The following is a 27,761-nucleotide window of genomic DNA, read 5'->3' on the forward strand; positions in this document are numbered from 1 at the left end:
GCCAAGATGACTTCGGACGACTTAAATTTCGGAATAGGCAAACTCATTTGATATGGACTTTGAAGAAATGAGAATACGTCTACTTTCACAGGTGAATTCACTTGATTGGGAGTAAATACTTCGGAAAAATACTCTGCAAAACAACTTGCTTTCTCTTGTGCACTACGAGCGCATTCTCTGTCCGATTTTCTAATTGGAGGTGACGGTTTCTGGGGTTGTTTCAGTTTTCTCGTGGCTTTCCATAGCGAATAGTCGGTATCTTTAGTGGAATCTAAATTTTCCAAGTAGTACTGAAGTGATTGGTTTTTGAGATCTTCGAAGAGCTTTTTTAATTCCCTTGATGCACTATTGAATCTACGCTTATCAGCAGGATCTCTGGTCTGTTGCCATCTTTTCCTCAGTCTTCTCTTTAGCAAAATTTTTTCTTTGACAACTTGTGGGCAGTCATTTATTATGCATTTATTTTGTATTGTTGGTGTTGCTTGCCAGGCAGCTGATTGGATATTTGTAGTTAGTTGTTCCACAGCAAGAAAAATGTCCTCTTTGGTTTTTAGTGGAATGTCTAGAGACACCTTGTTCTCCAGGATAGATCTGAATTTTGGCCAGTGTGTGCGTCTGTTATAAAGTGAGGGGGATATTTCTTTAATAAGTACCTGGGTTCCAACTGTGAATAGTATAGGCGAGTGATCAGAAGATAATTCGTAGCATGATGTAGCTTTTATATTAGACCTAGGGATGTTCTTAACTACAGCAAAATCGACCAAATCGGGGATTTTATTTCTGTCCGAGGGCCAGTATGTTGGTTCGCCGGTTGATGAATAATCCATATTATTTGACTCTATGATATTTAAGAGAACTCTACCTCTCGGAGTGATTAGTCTTGATCCCCACCTGGTATGTTTGGCATTATAGTCCCCTGCTGCTATGAAGCGGCTCCCAAGTGAATTGAAATAATCTTTAAATTGTTCGTTTGTGATAGAGTGTCGTGGGGGGCAATACAGCGCAGATACTGTAAGTGGTCCATCCCAGTCTTCAACCACAATATTGGTCGCTTGAATGTGATTTGTTTGGTACTCGCCAGCATTATGATGTTTTATTGTATTTCTAACTATAATAGCAGAGCCTCCATGTGCTGATCCATCTGGATAATTAGTAGTATATATAGTATAGTTTGGAATTTTAAGGTAACTTTTTTGTGTAAAGTGAGTTTCGGATACTAGCAGTATATCTATTTTATGAAGGTGTAGAAAGTATTTGATTTCCTGTGTATGTTGTGATAAGCCATTGGCGTTCCATGAAGCTAGTTTTAGAAACGCCTCCATCTTAGGGTTTTTTAGCAATGAGAGCGGTTAAGAGGTTTAACATTGTGCTCATTTGTTCTACCAATTGTTTGATCATATTTTTAAGTTCGAGCATGTCAGTGGATTGTTGAAGACTGGGAGCTGTATTTGATGGTATTTGATTACCAGCGGTTGATACCTGAGCATAGGTTACATTCGGGACTACTAAGTGTTGGTTTGATTGGACAGGCTGACTTGTTGGTTTGCTTCTCAGTTGTGGAAATGCTCTTTTTTGCAGCTCTTTGTGGACTAAGCACCAACGATAGTTTGCTGGGTGATTTCCTTCACACAGCACGCATTTCACCTGGTTGTTTCTTTCTTTGTAAGAGCACTGATCAGATCTGTGGTTACCCGCGCATTTAACACATCTTGGAGAAAGGTAGCAAAAATTTTTGGTGTGGCCGTAGCGTTGGCATTTTATGCACTGAGGTACTACACGCTTTTTATGTGGAGGTTCAAAAATTACTTTATAGTTCAACAATGAATCGATCTCATATATATCTTTGTTATTCTCGGCTTGTTTTAGTTCAACGTAGAACAGTGGTAATGGCTTTTTAGTACCTGATTGACGAATGTTATTGATATTTATGACTTCGTGCCCTACGCTTTGGATTTCCGCCTTAATTTCGTTGATATCTGTAGATGGATGTACATTTCTTAGTACAACTCTGAATGAGCGATCTTCTTTGAGTTGGTAGGTATGAAATTCAGTATTTTTGTCTTCTAGTGCTTTTGTTATGACAGAGTAGACTTCATTATTTTGAGGCATTATTTTTACTTGGTCATTGGCGAGAGTTTTTAATACATAAGCATCTTTTTCAATCGTTTGTAGTAGTTTGGTAAGCGGAGTAATATTTTTAACACTGTAGACAATACATAAATACTATGAATTAAAAAGTTTAGAATTGTGCCTGCCTATATTCCACGATATTTCCATCGTAAGAAACGAATAATGGATTTATTACCACAATAAAAAAAGAAACTAAATTATTTCATAATTTGTTCGCTATCGAAATTAAGATCATAATCTATTAAAATTTATAACACTAGCGATATATCATTTTTTCATATTTTTGAAGTTATACTTCTTTAGGCGCGATTGAGAGTAAAATTTCATAATTCTGAGCGCATGCGCTCACAGACAGTATGGTATAAACGTTATATGGGATCTGATTGGGTGTTAAAATCATCTGTCAATAATTGTTCAATATGGAGATTTTGGATAAACAAATTAATGTTGTGTATATTAGTTTTTATTGTTGTAATGGCAGAGAAAAATGCAAGTTTATAATATTGTAGTGACTTTTTAAATAGTTTTTAAAAGCGACAGGTACGTAATAATTGTAAATGTTTCAGTATCATAATAAACGATTTCATAGGTAGGACGTACCTATTTGGAAAATTTAAAAAGAACCTACTAAAATAGTATGTAATGCTTTGATTTACATAATTTGATTACCATCAAAATTTCTATCAATATTCACCTAATATATTGTTTTCTTACTCTATGTTTTGTTGTATTCTAATATTTCTTTCAATTCTAAATAATTTCAATTCAACATCAAAATAATTTGGTTAAATTCAGAACCGTCAAAAGTTTAATCCGTTTAGTTAGTTGATCTTCGCACATGATGACACATGGTCTCCGTGGGTAAAAGTTTAAGGTGACTGAATTTCAATACTAACTGCGCTGATAAGCGGGTTCGAACCCCAATGGAAACTTTTATTTTTTTATACATTTTATGATTGTAAGTTTATTATATAATTTTTTTTTCAGAAAATACGTATTTAGTTAAAATTTTTTCCTACATTGTTCAGAAATCATTTGTGGCATTTTTCAATTTGTTTGTTTGTGTGTGTTTTATTCTTTTATTATTTTAATTTTTGGCACTGTTTTATTAAAAAATTTTGAGAAGTAGTAGGTATTAAAATTAGTTTAATATTTAAATAAAATATAAATAAACTGTTTAAAGTATATTGATTTCGATAAAATCATATAATAGAAGTATAACTTCTTACGTGCGTACAAAGTACACACACATTCTTTTTTTTTTTGTATTCCTTTGGGTCTCATTTGCCATCTTTATCGGTTCAATGTAGTTTCTTCCGTTACCCTTTGTTTCCACTTTTTTTGATATGTTTTATTCATTTTGGTTATAAATTTTTATTAATTTTGGTTTTTATGAAGATATTACATTTGTGTTGTATGTATTTGTTTTTCCATTTTGTTCAAAATAATTCCACTAACAAGAATTTCAGGCCAGGTGGCATTATATTTATACTCGTATCTCCATTATAGTCCAGGGCCCATCTGTTTTGAGATGGACGTTGAGAGGTGACTCAAATTTTTTTGCAGAAATTGCTTGAAAATAACTCAAATAATAATATTTGAGTTATCCTCCCTCTCAAAAAGGTCCGGAACATTGTTTAAATAATTAAAATGTCAAAAAATGAAGGAAAAATTCGATTTTTTTCTTCGTTTTTTGATTATAACTTTAAAAGTATTCATTTCCGAGAAAAGAGGTACTGACATAAAAGTTGCGTAATTAAATTTCCTACAATATAGAATTGGTTAAAAGTTGAAAAAATAGTCATCCTTGTTGCAAAATAGCAATAATTGCGAAAAAAACCATACAAAAACAAGTATTCGCATTTTACGTTTTTCAACCATTTATGCTACACTTATGACCTTCATATTTCACCCAGAAAAACTTTATGATACAGTAAAACAATACTGTAAATTTCATTAAGATAGGTTCAATAGATTTTGCAAAATAAATTTTGAAATCCAGCTTTCGCAAAAACAATTCATTTTTTCAAAATTTTACAGGACTGAAAATAAAGCAGATAGCAAGTTGAAATTTTTTTTGCTTATAGAAGTGTACTGTACCTTTCATTTGCAATTTGCAAAATTAAAATCGATTAACTACCACGGCGTCAGGAATGTTTTTAAATAAACATTAATTATTGGTGCTACGCGCAGGACAGCGGTGTTCGATTCACATAAAGTTGATTTCCACCAAAATTTCTTCCAATCTTCATCCAATATATTATTTTCTTACTCTATATTTTGTTGTATTTTAATATTTTAATTCCACAAAAATCAAACTAATTTTATTATTGTTTGCGAAATATTGTTTAAACAATTGCATATGTTAAAAAAAATAAACTTTTATTCTTAAGTTAAAATATATGAAAAAACAAAGTTTTTGCTAAAAAAAGTGTTATTTTAGAGGATAGAGTATGTGTTTTTATTTTGCAATAAACAAATTTATTTATTTATATCGAAATGTAATAAAAATTAAAATGTATCAATAATTATCAAAGGTCATTGGAATGTCCAATCAGAGCAAACTGTCCGGTGTCCTGCGCGCAACACCAATAATTAATGTTTATTTAAAAAAATTCCTGACGCCGTGGTGGTTAATCGATTTTAGTTTTGCAAATTGCAAATGAAAGGTACGTGCACTTCTATAAGCAAAAAAAATTCAACTTGCTATATGCTTTATTTTCAGACCTGTAACAGTTTGAAAAAATGAATTTTTTTTGCGAAAGCTGGATTGCAAAATTTATTTTGCAAAATCTATTAAACCGATCTTAATGAAATTTACAGTATTGTTTAACTGTATCATCTAGTTTTTTTAGGTGAAATTTGAAGGTCCTAAGTTTAGCATAAATGGTTGAAAAACGTAAAATGCGAATACTTGTTTTTGTATATTTTTTTCCCAATTATTGCTATTTTGCAACAAGGGTGACTATTTTTTAAATTTTCAACCAACTTTATATTGTAGGAAATTTAATTACACAACTTTTATGTCAATACAACTTTTCTCGGAAATGAATACTCTTAAAGTTATAATCAAAAAACGAAGAAAAAAATCGAATTTTTCCTTCATTTTTCGACATTTTGATTATTTAAACAATGTTCCGGACCTTTTTGAGAGGGAGGATAACTCAAATATTATTATTTGAGTTATTTTCAAGAAATTTCTGCAAAAAAATTTGAGTCACCTCTCAACGAACAAATGCACTAATATTTTTACAGATGCGCCCTGGTCTATTATTCATTATTGGAAGATATCACTCAGAAAAACCATTTAACGCACATCATCTTGATTTCTTTAAGTGCCTCATCCTTTAAGGACATTGGCGATCATCACGGCTCATTGTGATCCATCTGCAACTCTGAAGAGTTCTATTCTTGTTTTTCCATTCCACTGCTTTAAATTTTTCAACCAGGACGTGCATTATCTCCCCTCTTTTTCCTTCCACTTTCCCTTGTATAACCCATCGAAACAGCTCATATTTTTCATGTCTTAGTATGTGACCAAAGTCGATCTTTTTTCTTTCCTTCATAGTGTTGAGTATTTTATTTTTTTTTCATCTTTCCTAAGGTTTTCGAGTTTGTTGCGTGTTGTGTCCATGATTTTCGACATTTTTTGTCCAGGCTTCAACTCCATATAAAAGGGCAGAGATTACGTAACAACTCAATACTCTAGTTCTAATTTATAATGCGATTTTCCATTGCATAATACTGTTTTCATCTTATTGCGTCATATTATTTCAAATCTGCGGTCCCATTGTTCATTTAGCTCACATCCCAAGAAATTGTATTTGAGTACTTTCTCTAAAATTTTTTCATTAACGTATATAGTTTTGTCATCTTTAATCTTCTTACTGACAATTATAATTTTTGTTTTTTTTTTCTGTTGAGAACCATCCATAGTGTGATCAACCAAAATTGTCAGCCCTTCTTTGCTGTAAGGAGTATTGTATTGTCTTCCTGTTCGAGATTATTCGCTAGTGTTAATCGTTACTTGTTAATTCGTTAATCATTAATCTACCTTCATTGATGTCATTTACTGCCTCTTTAATATCCCTTCTGAGCACGTATTAAAAAGTAGATGGGACAGTAGACATCCTTGTCTTACTCCTCTTCTTATAGGCATCTCTTTAGATTTTTGTTGGTCTACCCTTATTATTGCTTTCTGATATCGGTATTTTGTAATGATTTTCATATACTGATCATATATTTCTGTATTTCGTAACTAAATAGGTTTGCAACCTTTCTGTGTTGCATTTGGTCGAAAGCTTTCTCAAAGTCTTCTTCTTCTTCGTCTTTAGTTTATTGGCCTCCACCTACTTGAGTATTTGGCCAGCTCATCGTCGCGGAATAAGGGAAAATCCCTTATTCACTTACAATTTGGAGTACATTAGTAGGTACATTATACAATTTGCTACTTCTTCTTCCTTAGTTAACTGGCAATTTTGGTTGATATGGGACAAACATAATATTGTAAATCCCACTTTCGTGTTAAGTCGGGTTGACATTACTAGTGAATAACGAACGTGGTTCACACTAAAAAACAAGCGTTATCTACGCTTCTGTGCAATACGTTTCGTAAGAAACGTTATTGTGTTTACACTGGGCACGAGAGTTTTATGTGTTAGTAGTGGACTTGGCATCATTATTTGTATTAGAGTCTACTATTACAACCTGCGAAATAATAGCTAAATATTATTTCTCTAGTACATGTTTTGCTGTAAAATTTTCAATTTCAAGCTAAGCAACAATTCTTTCTACTGCTGCGTTTCGTGTGTCATTATTTTTATACTTTGCGTCAAAATCATTACAGAGTTGGATCACTTTCGCACAATAATTCTACAAATAATCTAACATACAACGGTCTCCTGTTCATTCAGACGCTCATTTTTGAGGGTAAAAGCACGTGATTAATCAAATACAAACTCTTTACGACTACCTTTAGAGCGTGAAATATTTAACATGTTTAATGTCTATTGTGGCGTGGCGTAGACCATTCGTGAGACAATCGTACTGCACGAAAATTTGTTTACATTAGTCGTGTAGCACTAGTCAACAACGTAAGCGTGAGCCACGTTCGTTATTCACTAGTAATGTCAACCCGCCTTTTTTCTCTCAGCTAGTTTTTTGTAGACACGTTCATGTATCACTTGCAAAAAGACTTTTAAAACATGGTTCATAAAGTAGGTACATCATACAAACCCATGGTACAAAGAGAAAGGATATTTTCTCTTTGTATCATGACGCAAACCACATATTAAAAATCTACAGAAGTCTTTAGAACTCGTGGTACTCATTCTCTTGGACTTTATCAGTATGTCCTACACCTATTCTAACATTGGTTATGACAATAGCATAAGTACACATTTCTCACAATTGTCCTATTCTTTTATTCTTTTCCTGTCCAGTGCCCTTCCTAAAACAAGTGCGGAGTACTTTATTATATTTCTTCTCAAGGTTGTTGTAAAAGTCATTGATTTCTTGTTCCTTTATTGTACCGATACGATTTAGATTTTTTGTCCTTGGAACTGATTAGGAACCATCATAGTTTAGTGTTATATTCCATTAAAAGGCATTTGAATATGAAATTTTCGTTGAATAAAATTCAACTTTAAAAAAATCATTCCGACAGCATTTTATCAGAGTTTTAGTTTTCCTTTCACGCACAAACAAACATTAAAACACAGCACTAAATTACCGCCTTCATCTTGCGTCGATTCTAAGTAAAAAAAGAAGCAAAAGCAATTGATGAATGGTAACTGGAAGTGACAGACTTTATTGAAATTCGCTCTCTATAAGGCGAAACAACGAAGGCATTGACGTAATAACTCGCTAGGTATACGTACAATTCTGAAGTGACACTAAAGAGCGAGGTCAATATCAATCTTAAAAAGCTTTGCGAACGTGTTTTATCTAGCAAGAGATGCATCCTAGAGACGGGATGGTCTACGGATTTTCTGTAGCAGTAACTAAAATGCTTGCTTTGGTACTGGGATATATTGTAGGCCACGGCCACACATATATCTTTAAAATATATGGGCACAAATGAAACATTTTGTCAATTTTAAGTTTGAAAATATGATAAAAATTATGTAGTGTAATTCCACAATAAATTAAAAGTTTAGCTTTTGTAATTGGTATATCTTATCTGTTTTTCACCAATAGAAAAAATTTATCAAGGAGTCTGGTGCATGTTATATAATATTTACATTGTTCGTCAGCAAGTAAACGACATTTTACCCCAAATTTCATTATTTTAAGCTTTAGGGGGCGGTCAGGAGTAGTGTAAATTTCAAATCGTGACCGAATTTCGCCGCCATGTTAGCCGCCATCTTCAATAGGAGAACCGTTTTTGCTCAATATCTCCGTCATTTTCACCTTTTCGACAAAAATGGTAGGTACCTAACAACTGAAATTGTTGCAAATGCGATTTCATAAAAAAATTTCTTTGCAATATTTTTCGTGATATCGATATTTTCCTAGTTAACCTTAGCCTCCATTCACTTTTAGAGTTTTTTTGACACTTACTTCCCGACGCGCGACGGTACTTTAAGTCCGCCTTATTTTTTCGGTAATCTTTTAAAATAAGCTAATAGCTTAGTTTTTTTTAACGATTCTTCAGAGTACCTATAAATATTATTATTTATTTAATACGAAATCGCTTGAATGACATTTGAAATATTAAACATCAGCTGATTAGGGAAATAATGAATGTGAAACACACAATAGTAGATGACATTAGTACCAAACAGCTTAGATGGTATGGACACGTACAAAGAATGTCCGAAGAACGACTCCCGAAACAAATCCTAACGTGGACCCCTCATGGTAGACGAAAAAGAGGAAGACCCCGCCTGAGTTGGAGAGAAGGCATAAATCGAGAAATGAGAGAAAGAGAATTGGATGAAGACCTTTGGATGGACCGAAGTGAATGGCGACTAGGCATCGGAAGACGTAGGAGAACGTTTTAAAACCGATATATATATATAAACATCAGCTGATAACTGATAAATGATATTTAACAGAAAATTCTTAAAAAAACCTACTTCAACACTTGAATATAAGGCATAAGAGTACTCCAATTTGCAGTGCCGGATTTAGAATACTTGCGGCCCTAGGCCAAATTACCCCGAGCGGCCCCCGATATTTTTACGAGTATGTAATTTCATATTTCATTATTAATACATAACGTTTATTTCAATTTCACTTTTTAAAATTGGTACAACACACAAAACATAAAATAAATGAATAGAAATGCCACTAATGTTCTATTTGAATACGGTACATAAATAGGTTGCAATGTTGCATTCTCTAAAAATAATTTTGGTTTAAAAATTTGACTAAAACCCCAAAACAGCTCTAACAACAATTTCTATATTTATAGAAAATATATAGATAATTCAAAAAGTTAGCAAACAGCAGTTATTTGTAAAATTATTAATACATATTGCTAAAATTATTATATTATAAATTAGTATTGCAGTTAATTGTTAAAATTAAATAACATATGTTTCATTCGAGAGGAAAAATATAGGTGACAACAAAAGACTAAAAAAAGCCGAGTTGAAAAGACATTATAAGTAAGACAACAAGCAAAATAATATGAACTGTAATAGTAATAGGCTACGGTACTAAAAAATAAAAATATGAATACAACAAATAAACTTCTAGATGCTAGATGGTTCAATTAATAAAGTTGGATTAGTGATTAACATTGACACTCACTTCACTCCATACTCATAATAAATCTCATATCTAAACTCTAAACACTCACTTTTCTAGCTTTTTTGGCTGCAAAATCTTTAATCAAATCGTTAAAGTCTAAGGCAAGGCAAGGTTAAAGTCTAAGCAAAAAGCTCAGCATTTGAAACAAAACTAGTCAAACTAGACAATCTAGAATCTTCATCAGAAGTCGAGTTCCTCAGTTACTTTTTGATTCTTTTCAATGAGCTAAATGATCTTTCTCCAGATGCTTTAGATGTCATCATGCATAGTAGAATGCGCAAAGCAGTGTCCATATTCGGAAATAATGTTGTTAACTGTTTTTCACGAATGAGTTGTAACGTTACAAACGTCACATCTTTGATGCTTTATTTTTGAATAGTTGTTTTACCTTGTTTTCTTTAGTATTTCATTGGTAATTATCTTCTTCTGTTTGGTTTGCCCATTTTCCCCTTTAATAGGGGTCGGTTGGCGTCCATTCTATGGTGGGCGGCCCTGTTTGCGTTGTATCTTCTCTCGTGTTCCATGTTCGTTGTTTCAAGTTTCGGTCCAAGGTTCGTTGTCATGTCATTTTGATGACATTTACAGCCCCCATATCTCGTTCTCGGAATGGAGGTGGAAGTGTTTTGGAAAGCAAAGTAGCTCCAAAAATAGATCATTTTATTTCAACAAATCATCTTCCTCTTGGGTTTTTGGGAATAAAGATCACAGTCCTCCCTCCGGGAGCTTCAAGCCATCCACACCGGTGATGGAACTAGGGCTATACCACAACAATGGACCATGAAATCTAGGCTGCAACACTGAACATCTTTTGCTGCACTGACCTAGGGCCTCAACATCTGCCCAGGTCAAGAGAAGTCCACAGCAGTACCATTCGACATCAAGAAGATACCATCAGCTACCAAAAGCCATAAGTATAATCCAGAATTGTTAGTTTTTGGCAAGAATTTGAATACATTTGTTAATGCAATTTACTAAGTCATTTTATTTATTATATCTTTATGAACAATAAACATGATTAGTTAAAATTATTGTTTTGTTTGCTTCCATTCCAATTTTCATAGTTCATATCTGAGGTTAGGACAAGACGAACACACACCTGAGTGACTGAGCTAAGCTAAGGGTGTAACGATGGCTATCTTGGTTAGTTGAGGTAATATTTTCGAATATTGTTTCAATTAGCTGGGGTAGTCCATCGCTTTTTCGTTACACTGGCGCCCAACGTGGGGCCCGAAATTTTTCTGATGAGTGGAGGGAGTGTGTAACATTCCTGTTTTCTTTGAGAAAAATTTCTCACGTGTGTTCAAAATTTTTCTGATGGGTGAGAGGAGTGTGTAACGTTACAAACGTCACATCTTTGATATTTTATTTTTAAATAATTATTTTACCTTATTTCCTTTAATATTTCATTAATCATTATCTTCTTCTATTTGGTTTACCCATTTCCCCTTTAAAAATTGGTTGGCGCTCGTTCTGTAATAGGTAACCCTATTTACATTGTATCATCTCTTGTGTTCCATGTTCGTGATTTCAAATTTCGTCCAAGGTTCGTTGTCATGTCATTTTAATGACAATGACAACCCCCATATCTCATTCTCAAAATGGAGGTGGAAATGTTTTAAAAAGCAAAGCAGCTTCAAAAATAAATCATTTCTATTTCAACAAATCATCTTCCTCTTGGGTTTTTGGGAATAAAGATCACAGTCCTCCCTCCGGTAGCTTCAAGCCATCCACACCGGTGATGGAACTAGGGCTATACCACAACAATGGACCATGAAATCTAGGCTGCAACACTGAACATCTTTTGCTGCACTGACCTAGGGCCTCAACATCTGCCCAGGTCAAGAGAAGTCCACAGCAGTACCATACGACATCAAGAAGATACCATCAGCTACCAAAAGCCATAAGTATAATCCAGAATTGTTAGTTTTTGGCAAGAATTTGAATACATTTGTTAATGCAATTTAATAAGTCATTTTATTTATTATATCTTTATGAACAATAAACATGATTAGTTAAAAACTATGTTTTGTTTGCTTCCATTCCAATTTTCATAGTTCATATCTGAGGTTAGGACAAGACGAACACACACCTGAGTGACTGAGCTAAGCTAAGGGTGTAACGATGGCTATCTTGGTTAGTTGAGGTAATATTTTCGAATATTATTTCAATTAGCGGGGTAGTCAATCGCTTTTTCGTTTCAGAGTTTCAGATACTCCAAAAGTGTATTCCTCGGAGGCTTGGTAATCTTGTTATCATGAGCTCTTTCTTCATCAAATATACCTTCAACAAAGCCTTTGAACTGTACACAGTACACACTCTTCTCCAAAGTCACCATCTCTGTCAATTCGATACTTTTTAGCGAAAATAGAAGCTTTTTTCCTGATTTCTTCATTGTAAATTGACGATAAGTTGTTTAAAAATCCAAATTTTTCATAAAGACTGAAATAAACTTCGGACATTTCATTCAATTCTGAATAAAGCCTGTCAATTATAATATTGAATGTATTAATATTTAAGGTTTCTTTGCCATTAAAGTGGGGTTCAGTGAATTCATTTTTTTTTGTCTTCGCCAGGGAGAGCTTTTCTTTTTGGGCGTCTTTTTTTTCAAGAATATAGGTTTCATTTTTAGACAACTCTTTTCCTCTTTGTTCATAGGAATCAAAGTTCTCCCTCACTCTCAATATGTACTCTTTTAGAGCTTTGTATATGTTACAAATCACATTCAAGTCTGTAGCAGTTTTTGCAATGTTTTGCTACTGTCAAAACATTGTAAAATATCGTACCGCATGTTTTGTAGAATAGCTTGAGACGCTCAGAACAACAGTGGCCTAACCCCAAAAACGAAGCTTTGAGACAAATGCAATCTTTGCATTCGTATTTCCATTAGGCTTATGGGATGGCGCTACAAATGATGTAGAGCCATTTAGTTAAATATAGAGGTAGGTTGTGTAGACCCTTGCTAATCCGAAGATTTACTGTTGCTGCTTTTATTGATATAATAATCTAAAAATGCTTAATTTGTCGCTTAGGCCACTGTTGCTCTGAGCGCCTCATTTGAAAAATTGTTTACTGATTCCACTGCGGCCCCCTTCTGCTTGCGGCCCTAGGCTGCGGCCTAGTCGGCCTAGTGGTAAATCCGACACTGCCAATTTGGTGGTACTAAAAAGTACAGTCGGGAGACTAAGGATGAAAGTAGTGACATAATTAGTTAATTATATGGTTTATTATTAACTGTACGACGCAAATTGTACTTAAACAACTAATATGGAGAGGATTATATTTTATACAATTTTGATCTCCTTCATTTTTTGCTATAAACAATATTTAAGACTGTACACTTCAGGTAAAAGCGCAGAGCAATATGAACATCGTATTTTCAAAATTTTCTCCTTACTACTACCAGGATAGACATTCAGGCGCATCTTTTTGCGTGGTATACCCAGTAGCATACATTTTCGAGCCTAAACTCATGTTATTCATTACTGCGAATACTTAATGCTTGATGACAAAAGAGTTTGAGCACTACGTTTTTTCATTTCGACAACATTATTTTCGGTTTTAGCTTTTCTACACTCAAATCATTGCTCTATTTTGATTGCAATACGTTTAGGTACACCAAAGAGCGTCGATCTACAAACTGAGCCTTTTTTCACGAGATAGGTAGATTCGTTCCTGTTTTTGACCTGCGCATAGGGCTCGTTAATCGCTTGTGTCTCGTTAAGCTTGTCATAGGAGTAGGACCTTAAATGTTGATTGTAGCGTACGAAACAGAATTATCTCTTTTTTTTTTGATCAATTTCATTTATGTCGTAAAGTTAATAGACTAAGATCAGGTGAAATTTGCTGATCATTTTAGGCACGATAAGACCCTTATTTTAGTATTTTGGCTGATCTGTGTTGATCTCCATATATTTGCGAGGGTTCCAAAGGCTTGTTGTGCTTTTCGTATTCTCTGTTTAATATCTGCTTGAGCTCCACCTTTTGCACTGATTATACTGCCTAGGTAGCAAAATTCTTGAACCTGTTTTATTTCTTGTTGGTTGATGTATAGTTTGTCACAGTTAGTTACTCCTATTCTCATCTCTACTGTCTTGTTCGTGTTGATTTTAAGACCCACTTCTGCCGATTTCACCTCTAGCTTCCTTAACATGTTCTTCATATCATCTATTGTGTTCGCTACGAAACAGATATCATCTGCGTATTCCATATCTGCTAGTTTCTTGTTCTGAAAGTAGTTCCAAGGGATCCCATTTTTTCTTTCAATTGTTTTTTCCAGTATATGATTAAGACATATATTGAAGAGCAAAGGTGACAGTATGCAACCTTGTTTTAAACCTACTTCAATTGGTATTTTATCTGTCATTTGCCCTTTATGCAATACCTGACATGTTGTTTGCTGATACATCATTTTGATTATTCCAATGATCTTTGGAGGTAATCTATTTAGTCTTAAGATTTTCCACAGGGCTGTATGTTTTATGCTGTCGAAGGCTTTAGCAAAGTCTATAAAGGCCATTATCAAGGCTGCGTTCTTCTCTATAGTTTCGTCTATGATGATTCTTGCCGTCGAGATTTGGTCTATACAGGATCTTCCCCTTCTGAAACCCGCTTGTTCTTTTCTGAGAGTTTTGTCTATTATATTGTTGATTCTTTGATGAACAATAAATGCTAATATTTTATTTATGGAACATAACAGCGTTATTCCTCTCCAGTTTTCGCATAGCTGTACGTCCCGTTTTTTTGGAAGCTTGACTATAATTCCATTATTCCATTCCTTAGGTAGGATTTCTTCAGTCCATACATCTGCTAATAATGGTGCTATTAGGTCCACGGTTCTCTCAGTGTCCGCTTTCCACAGTTCTGCTGGTATATCGTCCATTCCCGCTGCTTTGTTGTTCCTCAGGTGCCGGATTGCTTCAGCTATTTCTTTTTTCGTTGGAATTTCCTCGTTTATCCTTAGATAATTTTCATTTGGCTCTACGTCGTTACCCTCTTGGAACGGCGGCTCATTTTCTTCTTCTGTCATAAGCTCGCTATAGTACTCATGCCATCTTCGTGTTTGCTCTTCAGTTGTTGTAAGCAGTTGTCCTTGTTTGTCTTTTAGTGGTTTGTCACTGTTGAAGTTCTTGTTTGCAAGACGTTTAGTGGTTCTATATAGCTCTCTCTGATTATTTGTTTCGGCTGCCTCTTCTGCTAAGCGCGCCATCTTCTCTGTCCATTTTCTTTTGTCATTTCTAGCGCTCTTTTTTACTTGTTTATTTGTATCTGCATAATCATGGGTTATTCTGATTCTATCTTCTAATTTTTGTATTCTATTTAGTTCGGCTTTTAAGTCTTTCCTCTTTTTTATCAGTTGCCATGTGTTATCACTTAGCCACTCTGATTTCTTTTCTTCGTTGTAGCCCAACACTTCGTGTGCGGTTTGGTGTACAGCCTCTTTGATCATCTCCCATTTGTTTGCTATATTTGTCTGTGTGTTGTTTACAGTTTCTGTGTTCAACTTTATTTTGTTACTCCACATTTTTTGGGTTTCACTGTCTTTCAGTCGTTGTATATTGTATCTTCTTCGTTTGTTATATTGTTTACTCCCGCGTTTTGCTTTAATTTTTACTTTTATTTCTGCTATTAGTAGGTGGTGATCACTTCCTACATCTGCTGATCTTTTATTTCGTACATCTAGAAGGCTACTTCTCCATTTTTTATTAATCAAAATGTGGTCTATTTGATTTTGCGTTTTATTATCTGGTGATATCCAGGTTATTTTGTGGCAGTCTTTGTGTGGAAAAATCGTTCCTCCAATGACAAGATTGTTTTCTAGGCTAAGTTCTATGAGTTTCTCTCCATTGTTGTTTCTAATCCCTAGTCCATGTGTTCCCATGCATGTTTCCACTCCCTTGTTGTCTTTGCCAACTTTCGCGTTCAGATCTCCCATGACTACTAGTATATCTCCTTTGTTCACCTTTCCGATAGTATCTGTTAATTGTTGGTAGAAATTTTCTTTCTCATCTTCTGCGCTTACCTCTGTCGGTGCGTAACATTGAATAATGGTTATCTTTCTTATTTGAGAATTGAATTGTGCTACTATTAGTCTGTCTGATATAGGATGCCATTTTATTAGCCCTCTTTTTGCCTCTTTACTTAGAAGGATCCCAACTCCATTCCTCCTGTCTTCTTTTATATCGTTTCCTGAGTGTAACAGCACTCCTCCGTTTGATATTGTTGTCTCTCCTTGCCCAGGCCATCTTATTTCAGATAGCCCCATAATGTGTATCCTTAATTCTTCCATTTCTTTTACTACTTGCGCTAGTCTTGACGCTTCATACATGGTCCTGACGTTCCAAGCTCCGATTCTGTAACGTTTTTTGAGATAAAAGGTATTATTGGGTTTGTTTTGCTTCGCTTCAGTTTCATTGATTTTAGAGTTTAAGGTGAGTGAGTAATCAGCTCTCTGCACCCGAAGTTTATTCAATAGCAAACTTTATATCATATATGAAAAAATGTTTGTCCAACCAATATGTTGGGCATCTTAATAAGTCCGACAAGTAGAACATCTCAAATAACAGGAACTATGTTGACGATAAATAGCAGTCTGATTTTTGCATTAGAGTTTAATGAAAGGGTAACAAATCAATTGAAAGTCCTGTCCGACAATATCCATGGGATGTTATCGTAGTCTGACGTTCAAAACCGGTAGCCTGTTCCACAATTAAAACTTTCCCTGTTCCAGTGTACCCGTACATCAAAGTTTGTCCGACTAGACACTGTTAAGCTATTAACAAATTTTCAGCTTGTTATTAATAAACTTTTTTTTGGTACGCGGGATCCAGGCCTAATATAGGTTTGTAATTATGACAAAAATGTAACAGCGTTTACAATAGCAATTGCGCCACGCAACGCACCTCTAGCTTCTCACCGCTAGCTCGCATGTTCCGTGTCAGAAGTAACGTCCAGTGAGTTATGCTTTTTTGTAATTACCATTGATATCTTGTTGTACGGTTAATGAAGTGACGTTGTCGAGACTTTTCCTTTTACGGATACATTATTATAAGTTCTGTATGTTTTTTTCCTGTTCCGGTTCACATTCATAGAAGAAGTACAAAAGGTTATTTGTGTATAAAGATATAAGAGGTGTTAAACTAAGTATTTTATATTTATATATTGTCGTTTTAATGCACCGCAGAACAATTTTTACTTACTTCTTAATCCACAACTTTACTACCTTTCGGTGTGAGTTATTGTGAAGGTGGGTTCTCCGTCGTTTTCTCCCACATTTCCTTCCATTTTATTCTATCCATGGCAAATGCTTTTGTTTCCTCCCATTTTATTCCTCTTTTTTCGGCCGCTTGCCTCACTTCTTTTGTCCACGTCTTTCGTGCTCTTCCTTTCTTCTTTCTTTCCATATCTTTCGCTTCATATACCTATCTGTCTTACTATTTTTTCTTCTCGTCTTCTCAGTACATGTCCGAGCCATCTAAGTTGTCCTTGTTCGATTGTTGCTGTAACTGGGTGTATTTTCAGATTTTCTCTAAAGGTTTGATTGCTAATTTTATCTTTCCTTGTTTTTCCCTCTATTGTTCTCAAAAATCTCATTTCTGTGCTTATTAGTCTCTTCTTTTGTCTTTTGGTTAATGCCCAAGATTCACAGGCAAAGATTAGGGTGGGTTTCACAATGTTTTTTACTATTTCCGTTTTTATATTCTTAGGTATTTCTTTCTTATTTAAAAAGTTACTCTTAATATTATTGTACAGCTTACCAGTCTTTGCAATTCTTTCATTTATCTCATCTTCTAATTTTCCATCCCGGCTTATAATGTAATTACTCCAAATACATATATCTTTCTACCTGTTCAAGTTGCTTGCCATCTACTTATTTTGTTTTCTTTTTGTCTTCGAATTATCATTGTTTTTTATTTTTCTTTGTTTATTTTCATGGTTCCGATTTTTACCTCTTTACACAGTATGTTTATATTCCTTGTAATTGTTTTTCTGACTCCCCAATGATCACCAGGTCGTCTGCGTAGCATAGTTCTGTTATTTGTATCATTCTCAACTTCCAATACCCTACGTTATATTTTCTCCATTTGTGTTTTCATTTCTTGTCCTTACACAGCTTTTCGTTTTTTCGTATAAACTCTGGATGCATCTTATTAGATCTTGTTAAATTTTTCCCTTCTCTAGTATTTTCCACAAGTATTTTTCAAGTTTAGAGAACAATTTTTCTTGGATAAAATCCTGTGACAATTTGTTAGACTAATTATTAACTTAAAGCCGGGATCCAATGAAGTGTGGCGTGGCACTCTTCACGAGTTTACGGAGAGAGCACGGTTGCCCCCCCACCCCACGTTACTGTGAAATTAATAAATATTTACTTTGATAAATTCGATCGGACCATTCCGATGAAACTTCTATTCTCGAATATCGAAGGAAAACCACCGGTGTTGGCAGTAGAAATTTTAGTAAGTTGGTTAATTCATACAATGATAAAAATACCAACACAACTTCGTTAGACATGCATATTAAAATTACCACGGCTCTGACCGTACCAGTCCCTAGTCGAATTGGAAGGGTCTGCATCAGCTTCTGACTTCCGACCCTCACTGACAAACGATGGCAGACTTCGCGCCGAATCACCCCGGCCATAAATGGAGAGCTAGGATCCAGCTCAAGGATCGTAAATCACAAATTTTGAAGGAAAAAACGGCATTTCACGTTGGTTGATTCTCGTCTTTAGTTTTTATCTTTTTCTATTACATATTTTCTATTTCTCTTGGCGTGCCACGCCACGTTTCGTTGGATCCCAGCCTTAAGAATCCTGATTAGGCTCAAAAGATTTAAATACGACGTGTTAAAAACTTGTCGTGATTTATTAACATTTTGATTTATTATAGTTTAATAATATACTCACCGGCACGAAAAGACTTCTCGAATTTTTGGTCAAATTTATTTTTATTGTAACTTTTATCGACCATCAGCACGCTCTGATAGAGAACTTTAAGGTATGTTTTAATCAGAAAATACATACGAAAACCTTTTATTTAAAGAGAACTATACAAACTTACAAATTAATACAAAATAAACAAATCGGTACCTATCCAGTTATCTTCACTAAAACAATTAAAATAACAAGGAGAACTATACAAATTACTTCTTAATTTAATAATTCATCCAGCCTCAAAAGTCCACTGCTGAACACAGGCCTCCGCCCCTCGTTTGCAACCCCGTCTATCCTGCGCCGCCCTCATCTAGTTTTTGTTTAGCTTTCTTAAGTCTCCAGTCCATCTTGTAGGCGGTAGACCGAAGCTTCTCGTGTCTTCTCCTGATCTCCATTCCAATAACCTCTTTGTCCATCGTCCATCTGTCATTCTGGCTATGTGTCCTGCCCATCTCCGCTACAACCTGGCTATTCGTTCGATGACGTCAGTCACCTTTGTTCTTCTCCTGATTTATTAGAAAGTTAGAGACTTATCAACCAAGAGAACAGGCAGGATTCCGAAAAAGTTACGGAACAAATAACCATCTACAAAGTATAAAAACCATAATAGAGAAAGTAGTGGAATAAAATAAACCTCTAGTTCTGGTTTTTATCGATTTTCACAAAACCTTTGACACAGTTGACCTTAGCAAAATATTAAAAGCGCTTAAAGAATGCAGGGTAGATTATAGGTATACAAAATTATTATCCAAAACAAGTAATTGGACTTGGTAAGTCCTAGGTTTTCACCCAAAGTAATCAAAACTGGAAGTCGATATTTGAACGCAATTTTGAGTCATTTTGACTAAACTTTGGGTCATCATTGTTTAACCAGAAATGACTTCAAAACAGGAACTAAAGATTAAAACTCAAATTTTCAATACGCCTCGATTAATCTGTTACATGTACTATTTCTGCGACTATAACGTCACTTCTGGTTAAAACGTTTTAACCAGATGTGATATAAAAACCAAATCAAAATTTGTTCTCATCTTGCTAAGGCACGTCGAATGATATATCGCTTATACTATTTCGGTGACTTTAGAACAGTTCATACGGTTGTTACTCTAAAACTTAAATTCCGATGTCAAATTTCTCATCTTTAATACCATCCTTGGGCCATAAGCTTTAATTAGACACCTCATTTGTCATTCTATCTGTATTAATAATGGAGAAGTTGTACTCGGGGGCGGGAAGACAAATGAACAGACAGTCATGAAACCGGAAGTAAGTATATATTTGTTCTCTTCTTGCGAAGTAGCGTTGAATAATATATCACAAATGTACTATTCCGGTGACTCTAAAACAGTACTTCTGGTCGCATTTCTAAAACAGGAAGTCCTAGGTCAAATTTTGCACATTTAGTACCATCCTTGGATTATAAGCTTTCATTCGACACCTCTATTGTTATTCTACCTGATACAGTGACGGAGGAGTTATATTCGCAATCGGACGGACAGACGGACAGACAGCCTAGGTCAAATTTCTCACATTTACTACCATCCTTGGATTATAAGCTTTCATTTGACAACTCATTTGTCATTCTACCTGGTATAATGACGGAGGAGTTATATTCGCGATCGGACGGACCGACGGACAGACAGCCTAGGTAAAATTTCTCACCTTTAGTACCATCCTTGGATTATAAGCTTTCATTTGACACCTCATTTGTCATTCTACCTGGTATAATGACGAAGGAGTTATATTCGCGGTCGGACGGACGGACGGACAGACAGCCAAGGTCAAATATCTCACCATTAGTACCATCCTTGGATTATAAGCTTTCATTTGACACCTCATTTGTCATTTTACCTGGTATAATGGCGGAGGAGTTATATTCTCGGTCGGACGGACCGACGGACAAACAGCCTAGGTCACATATCTCACCTTTAGTACCATCTTTGGATTATAAACTTTCATTTGACACCTCATTGGTCATTCTACTTGGTATATTGACGGAGGAGTTATATTCGCGGTCGGACGGACCGACAAACAGACAGCCTAGGTCAAATATCTCACTTTTAGTACCATCCTTGGATTATAAGCTTTCATTTGACACCTCATTTGTCATTCTACCTGGTATAATCACGGAGGAGTTATATTTGCGGTCGGACGGACCAACGGACAAACAGCCTAGGTCACATATCTCTCCTTTAGTACCGTCTTTGGATTATAAGCTTTCATTTGACACCTCATTGGTCATTCTACCTGGTATATTGACGGAGGAGTTATATTCGCGGTCGGACGGACCGACGGACAGACAGCCTAGGTCAAATATCTCACCATTAGTACCATCCTTGGATTATAAGCTTTCATTTGACACCTCATTTGTCATTCTACCTGGTATAATGACGGAGGAGTTATATTCGCGGTCGGACGGACCGACGGACAGACAGCCTAGGTCAAATATCTCACATTTAGTAGCATCGTTGGATTATAAGCTTTCATTTAACACCTCATTTGTCATTCTAGCTGGTATATTGACGGAGGAGTTGATCACAGACAGAGTGATCACAGACAGACAGACAGACAGACGGACAGACGGACGTGAATAATTCAAAGTTTTCACATTTTTTCAAAATTGGGTGAAAACAATATACCTACTTACAGGCAACAACCACTGTCAAATTACATACTAACAGTAATCGCATAAAAATAGAACGAGGGGTTAGACAAGGAGACCCAATGTCACCTTAACTTTTTAAAACGGTCTTAGAACATGCTTTCAAGAGTTTGGATTGGATGACAAAGGGAATAAAAATAGATGGAGAATACCTAAACAACTTAGGTACGTTTCGCCTATGATATAGTCAGTGATAGTAGCTGAGGATCTAGGTATGGCAAGAGAGATGGTACAGGAACTCGTGGCTACAGAAAATGTAGGTTTAAATATAAACATCTCGAAAACAAAAATTATGACAAATTTGGTACCCAACCAGAACATCAGTAAAAGTGGGAAAGAAATAAAACTCTTAGATAGATATAAATACCTGGGACATGAAATTACGACTGGTAGGGATAACCAGTCTCATAAAATGAAGAGAAGAATTGGTCTTGGGTGGGCAGCATTTGGAAAACTGAGAGAAACTTTTAAAAGTGAGTTGCCCACATGCCTAAAGAGAAGGGTATTTGATCAGCGCGTCCTCCCAGTCTTGACGTACGGATTAGAAACACTTACCTTCAGTGCTGTTTTTGTGACGGTACGCGCCGGTACGCCGTACCAGTACCTCTTGGGACAAGAAATAAAAAAACAACACAATTATAGACAAATTCCTGAATTTTTGCCTTGCTCCCAAACAGCTTTAAAACCGTCTTATTGAGGCTAAATTTAAAAAGTTTTCCCGAAGGTGAACTCCTCTTATGAACACTCCCCAGAGTCCCCGGAACATTGCGTATCGGAACCTTAATTGTTCCAAAAACAGCACTGCTTACGTTAACTAAAGCCTCGGCTACAAACTGAGTCACGCAGAGAAGAATGGAGCAGTCAATGTTAGGAATAACTCTGCGAGACAAAATCAAAAACGAAGAAATCAGGATTTAATAATTAATACCTCGTATTAGCTCCACGACTGTATACGGACATTCATTCGTCTGGGCTACGGTTAATTATTAAGTTTAATACTTAATTCTGTGGAATTGCTTCCCATTTCTGGGAATGGTACTGAAAGAAGTGCCAGTGGTATCTATACCTAGACGAAACTTGTCTGCTTGTTAATTTATATACAATTTAGTTTGTTTATAAAATATATGTCTCAACTTAGTTCTGCAATTATTTTTGTTAACACCTTTTTGGATGGTTAAAGGACGGTAGACGTTTATGAATAGTTTTCTATTAGTAGTATAAATCTACTTGCATGGTGTATTTTGTTGTTTGTAAATTTAGTACATTTTGACACATAAAAATGCAAGAGTAACATTTTCTTATCAAACTATATTTTGATGAAACTTTTTATTAGAAAATCGTTTTTATGGATATGAACCGTGCAATTCTAATATCTTATAAAAACTGCAGGTTATATTTAACTTTTTCAATTATTATAAAGCAATCTACGGAAAGTTTACAAGCATTACCGACATACCGACTTTTATTCAATGGAACGTGACAGCACTGTTCACAAAGATCAATTATGTAACCGAACCGACGGTATAATGTGTATGCCATTAGAAGAATGTAAAATGTTGACATGCAAATATGTGATCTATAACAATAATCCCTATTTTTATGTCTCTAAACTGATTTTGGTACGAAAATAAACCCTAAACGTGGGTGAGATTAAAAACTAGTGTGCCTATATTTATTTTTGGAATTTTTTTATACTGTTTGATAAACCATGTATGTACAACAAACAATTTTTTTATTTTTATACTGATTAAGATTGCCCCTACAAGCTTTTTATAGTGTTTTTTATTGAATAATTTCCAGTCAGTACATACCTACTACAAGATCAACTCGATAAATTTACATATTGGTATAAAGTGTGGAGTGGTTTTCAATTTGCTTCATCTAAACCTCGCTCTATCATATTTTCACAGGGACCAAAGTAGATAAAGGAGATACCTACTTTAAAATTTGGAGCTCAGATTCTTGAATATGTAAAAACGAATAAATATCTAGGAATCTAGGTTTTAGATTTGATCAAGCTCTAATCTGGAAAGAACATATATTAAAATATAGGTATATTCCAGCAGCATGTCAAAAAATATTTAATCTCTTGAAATGTCTTTTTGGCACGAACTGGGGAGCTCTACTCACATTAAGTAAAAATCTGATCCGTTCCAAGTTTGATTATGAATGCGAAGCTTAGTTATCTGCTTCACAAACAACTCTTAAAAGTTTTAGATACAGTTCAAAACAACGGTCTTAGAATGAATATGTGGTGCATTTACTCATATTATAAGTCTTCTGGCCGAACTCAAATAAGATTTAAGAAGACAGGAATTAATACTCTCATGTGCAGCGAAGCAGTACTCCTTACAATGTCACCAAACTATTTGCTCATCAAGTACTCAGTATACAAAAACTCACATTCCCTTTCAAGAATATACCCAGACGCTAACATAATACAAGAAATAAAGTCCAAAAGACTCTAATGAGGGCAGGACGGCAGGACACCTCAGAACATGGGGGACACCTCAGAAGACATTCTGACCAATGAATAGTAAGGGTGATATGGGAAGAAGCCCCAACTGGAAGAAAAACACGTGCACGCCCTCAACTCCAGTGGCGAGATAATGTAGCACGAGACCTTAAAGCTAGGGGCGTGGAGAATTAGATGGAGATTGCTCAAGACACAGAGACATGGAAGCATGTTGTCGAGTCAGCTAAAACCAACGAAGGGTTGTAACTCCACGGAGTAAGTAAGTAAATTATAACATAGTTTTTCACTTCATTGTAAAATTTTCTAACTGCTATGGTATACAGCCAACCCCTGGAACTTTCCTACTCTAACGAAATATTTTCACTATAACTATCTTCCTATGTATTGTTATTTGTAAGTAAAAAGCTATAATTGTAGGTCACGTGGACGTGACACTGCACTTCCCAAAGCCTCTAACTCTAACCGATCAAACAGTACCTATTTAAAACAAATAATTTATTAAAACGTTAAAACAATAAGCCACGACTCTCACACCGCGATAACCGTCGACGTCGATAACGAAGATAATAATGTCAACGTAAGGCAGCTTAGCTAAGCAATTGCACATCTACATAATGTCAGACAATAAAGTATGAAGCAAGCTCATCTACGGAGTGTAATTGAACTTGTCACAGTCGACGCAAATGATAGTTATTACCAGAAAACTGAAACACAATAGATGTTATCGTGATGTATATTTCCAGAGACGTATCAAAATCGATTAGGCAAGGTTTACATATTACATCAACAATGGAGCAACTTCAGATATTGTATTGACGTAGATATTATCAAACTAAAATAAAATTAATTTATTTTTAATCACAGTTGGCTCACAACATTGATGGATGTTGCAAATATTCCTGGATATTACCCAAGGCAACACAGGACTCTAACCCACGTGGATGTAATCAGGGACGCCGTCCATATGGGCAAGGTCGTGCGGCGCACGACAGCGCCAAGGCGTTAATGGCGCCCTTTGACTCGGTAAAGTTAAATGAATATCCAATTCAAAACTAGATATTTTTTGAAGCAAAAAACATTGCAGAAAATGACAGTCCACTCATTCCCAAACATTACTATTGCTTTACATATATTATTAACTATACCGATTTCTGTAGATTCAGCCGAGAGATCATTTTCTAAACTAAAACTAATTAGGAATTACATAAGCTGGGTCAGGAGCGGCTAGAAAATCTTGCTATTTTTTCTACAGAATCTAAGTCTAAGGACCTGAATATTGAAAATCTAATTAATGAATTTGTCAAAGGTAAAGCAAGAAAGGTTCAATTTCTATGAGAAATATCCGTTGGTTTTCAGCATAATAAATAATAAGTGTATTTAAAAAAATATCGCAATATAGATTATATGTTTTATTTTTTGATCTTCAGCTTTTTAATAATTTTAATAGTTTTTATTCTGTTGTGTTTTATTGTACAATGTAGTGTTTTATATATTATTTTTAATAACTACTAGACTACTAGAAACAACAGAGATGTTAGAACACATCAGTAGAATGGTAGAGGATAGGATAGTACGAATAGCTCGAGATAAGTCACCAAATGGACGAAGAAGTATTGGCAAACCAAGAAAAAGATGGTGCGATAATCTAAACAATATTGATAATATTGGAGCAAAAACAGGCTGTAAAGCCTACATACAAGAAGGAAGAAAAAGAATACATTATTTTTCATAAGTGTAGGTACTGTGTACTTATAGTTTTCTTAAAAAAAAATCTAGGTAGATGTAGAAAACATTTCATTTCAAAAAATTGCCACGTTAAAATGTGAAGGAGTGATTGATTATAATATTTCTACCCTAGTAATTTTGATAAAGGCGCTTATCAATATTTTGCACTACGGTGCCGAAGTTACTTGGCGCGTCCCTGGATGTAATATGAAAGGGATGAACCTCACATATTGAGGGTTGAGTGTCAACTGTTGACACTTAACTCTCAATATATGTTGACACTCAACTCTCAATATATAAGGTTCGTCCCTTTCATATTACATCCACGTGAGTTAGAGTCCTGTGTTGCCCTGGGTAATAACCAGGAATATTTGCAACATCCATCAATGTTATGTATAATATGTAGTATCATTTAAGATTTTTCAACATTTAAAAAGGTTTTTACCCATAACTTTTTGGTGGCTCACGCATGCATGCTATTGGCTTTTAAACACTGATGATGGATTACTTGTTAATCCGAAAACGTTTTGTTTATAAAAAAAAAGAATGTGTGTGTACTTTGTACGCACGTAAGAAGTTATACTTCTATTATAATATAATTTCAACGAAATAAATATACCTACTTAACAGTTACAATACAAAAAATTAACAATAATTATCAAAAATGAACCAAAACTTAACAATGCCAAATAAAAAAAGAAAAAAATATGAATCGTCCGGGATTTGAACGCGCAATCTCGCGATTTTTTGATCTCTGGTCCAATTCTCTACCAACAAGGCCATCAAGCCGCATGCTACTTACCATTCAGATATACATAATTATACATCACGGTGACAAGTGAAATATAAAAATAAATGTTTTATTATTTTACGCCCAAGGAAGACAAATCCAAAGACACAAAATTATAATAAAAAAACCTTTTAAACCACCTTTTTCAAATTGCGCAAGTTATATTATTAATATTAATGTTAATAAATGAAATATAAATCTTTTGACGTTTCACAATTTGACAATTCACTTTTAACTGCAGTGCCTTAAAATTTTTAAAGCACTAGTGCCTTAAAGTAGCATTTTTAACGCTCCTATGGAGTCCTAAAAATTGCATTTTTAACACGTTTGTAGAAAAATATATTTAAAAACACTCATTAAATTCTTTATAAAAGGTATATTTGTTAAAATCCCTACACAGGGCTACATCAAAGACAGAACTAGTTTTCGATCGGTTGACCGATCATCATCAGTGCAATCTTAGAATTTACATGCAAGCCACCAAAGTAAAAATAACAGGGTAAAAACCCTTTACAATTGATCCGTCATCGGAACATATGACAAAGATGTGAATTATAACGTGGATGATTAAGCTATCCAATGTTTTTTTCCGACTTGCTTCCGTACAGTCATGATGTGAACTTGTCAGATAGAGCTCATTGGTACCTCGGGCGAAAAACATTGGATATCTTAATCATCCATGTTATAATTCACATCTTTGTCATATGTTCCGATGACGGATCAATTGTAAAGGGTTTTTACCCTGTTATTTTTACTTTGGTGGCTTGCATGTAAATTCTAAGATTGCACTGATGATGATCGGTCAACCGATCGAAAACTAGTTCTGTCTTTGATGTAGCCCTGTATAGGGATTTTAACAAATATACTTTTATAAAGGATTTTATGTTTTTGTAATGGTATACAGCCAACTACAGGAAATTTTTCCTCGTGGATTAATTATATTCTTTCCACACCTTTTCTGGATTGATACATACATAAATTAAAACATTATGAAGTATAACTTCAAAAATATAATATGAAAACTATTTAAAAAGGCAGTATAACTATTAACTAACCTTTGTTGTTTCTCTTCCCACAAATTTTAAAACGCAACAACCATGAATAACCAAACCGTCAACCGTCCAAACCACAGCTGCGCTACAGCTGCCATATTGGATAATTTTTGACATGTCATTTGAACATCCAATCAGAACAAAGTTATAATGCGCATGCGCCGGGATCGTAGGTTTTATCATATAAAAATTCACCCTCATATCGCGCGTAAAGAAGTATAACTTAAAAAAAAACA

The 27,761-nt window shown here is 34.8% G+C and overlaps 1 protein-coding gene and 1 long non-coding RNA gene across 2 annotated transcripts in view; one reads left to right on the forward strand and one right to left on the reverse strand.

The window, feature by feature from the left end:
- Positions 1–27,761, forward strand: part of LOC114336260 (dual specificity tyrosine-phosphorylation-regulated kinase 2) — a 633,699-nt gene that overhangs the window by 255,515 nt on the left and 350,423 nt on the right. The gene's annotated exons all lie outside the window — the stretch shown is intronic.
- On the reverse strand, positions 10,590–12,059 carry LOC126889651 (uncharacterized). The gene is made up of 2 exons (XR_007700121.1): positions 11,703–12,059; positions 10,590–10,709 (listed from the first exon to the last, which is right to left on the reverse strand). It is a non-coding gene; the product is annotated as an uncharacterized LOC126889651 (long non-coding RNA).

Source organism: Diabrotica virgifera, chromosome 8, assembly GCF_917563875.1.
Source record: "Diabrotica virgifera virgifera chromosome 8, PGI_DIABVI_V3a".
In the NCBI taxonomy this organism is placed as follows: Eukaryota; Metazoa; Arthropoda; class Insecta; order Coleoptera; family Chrysomelidae; genus Diabrotica; species Diabrotica virgifera.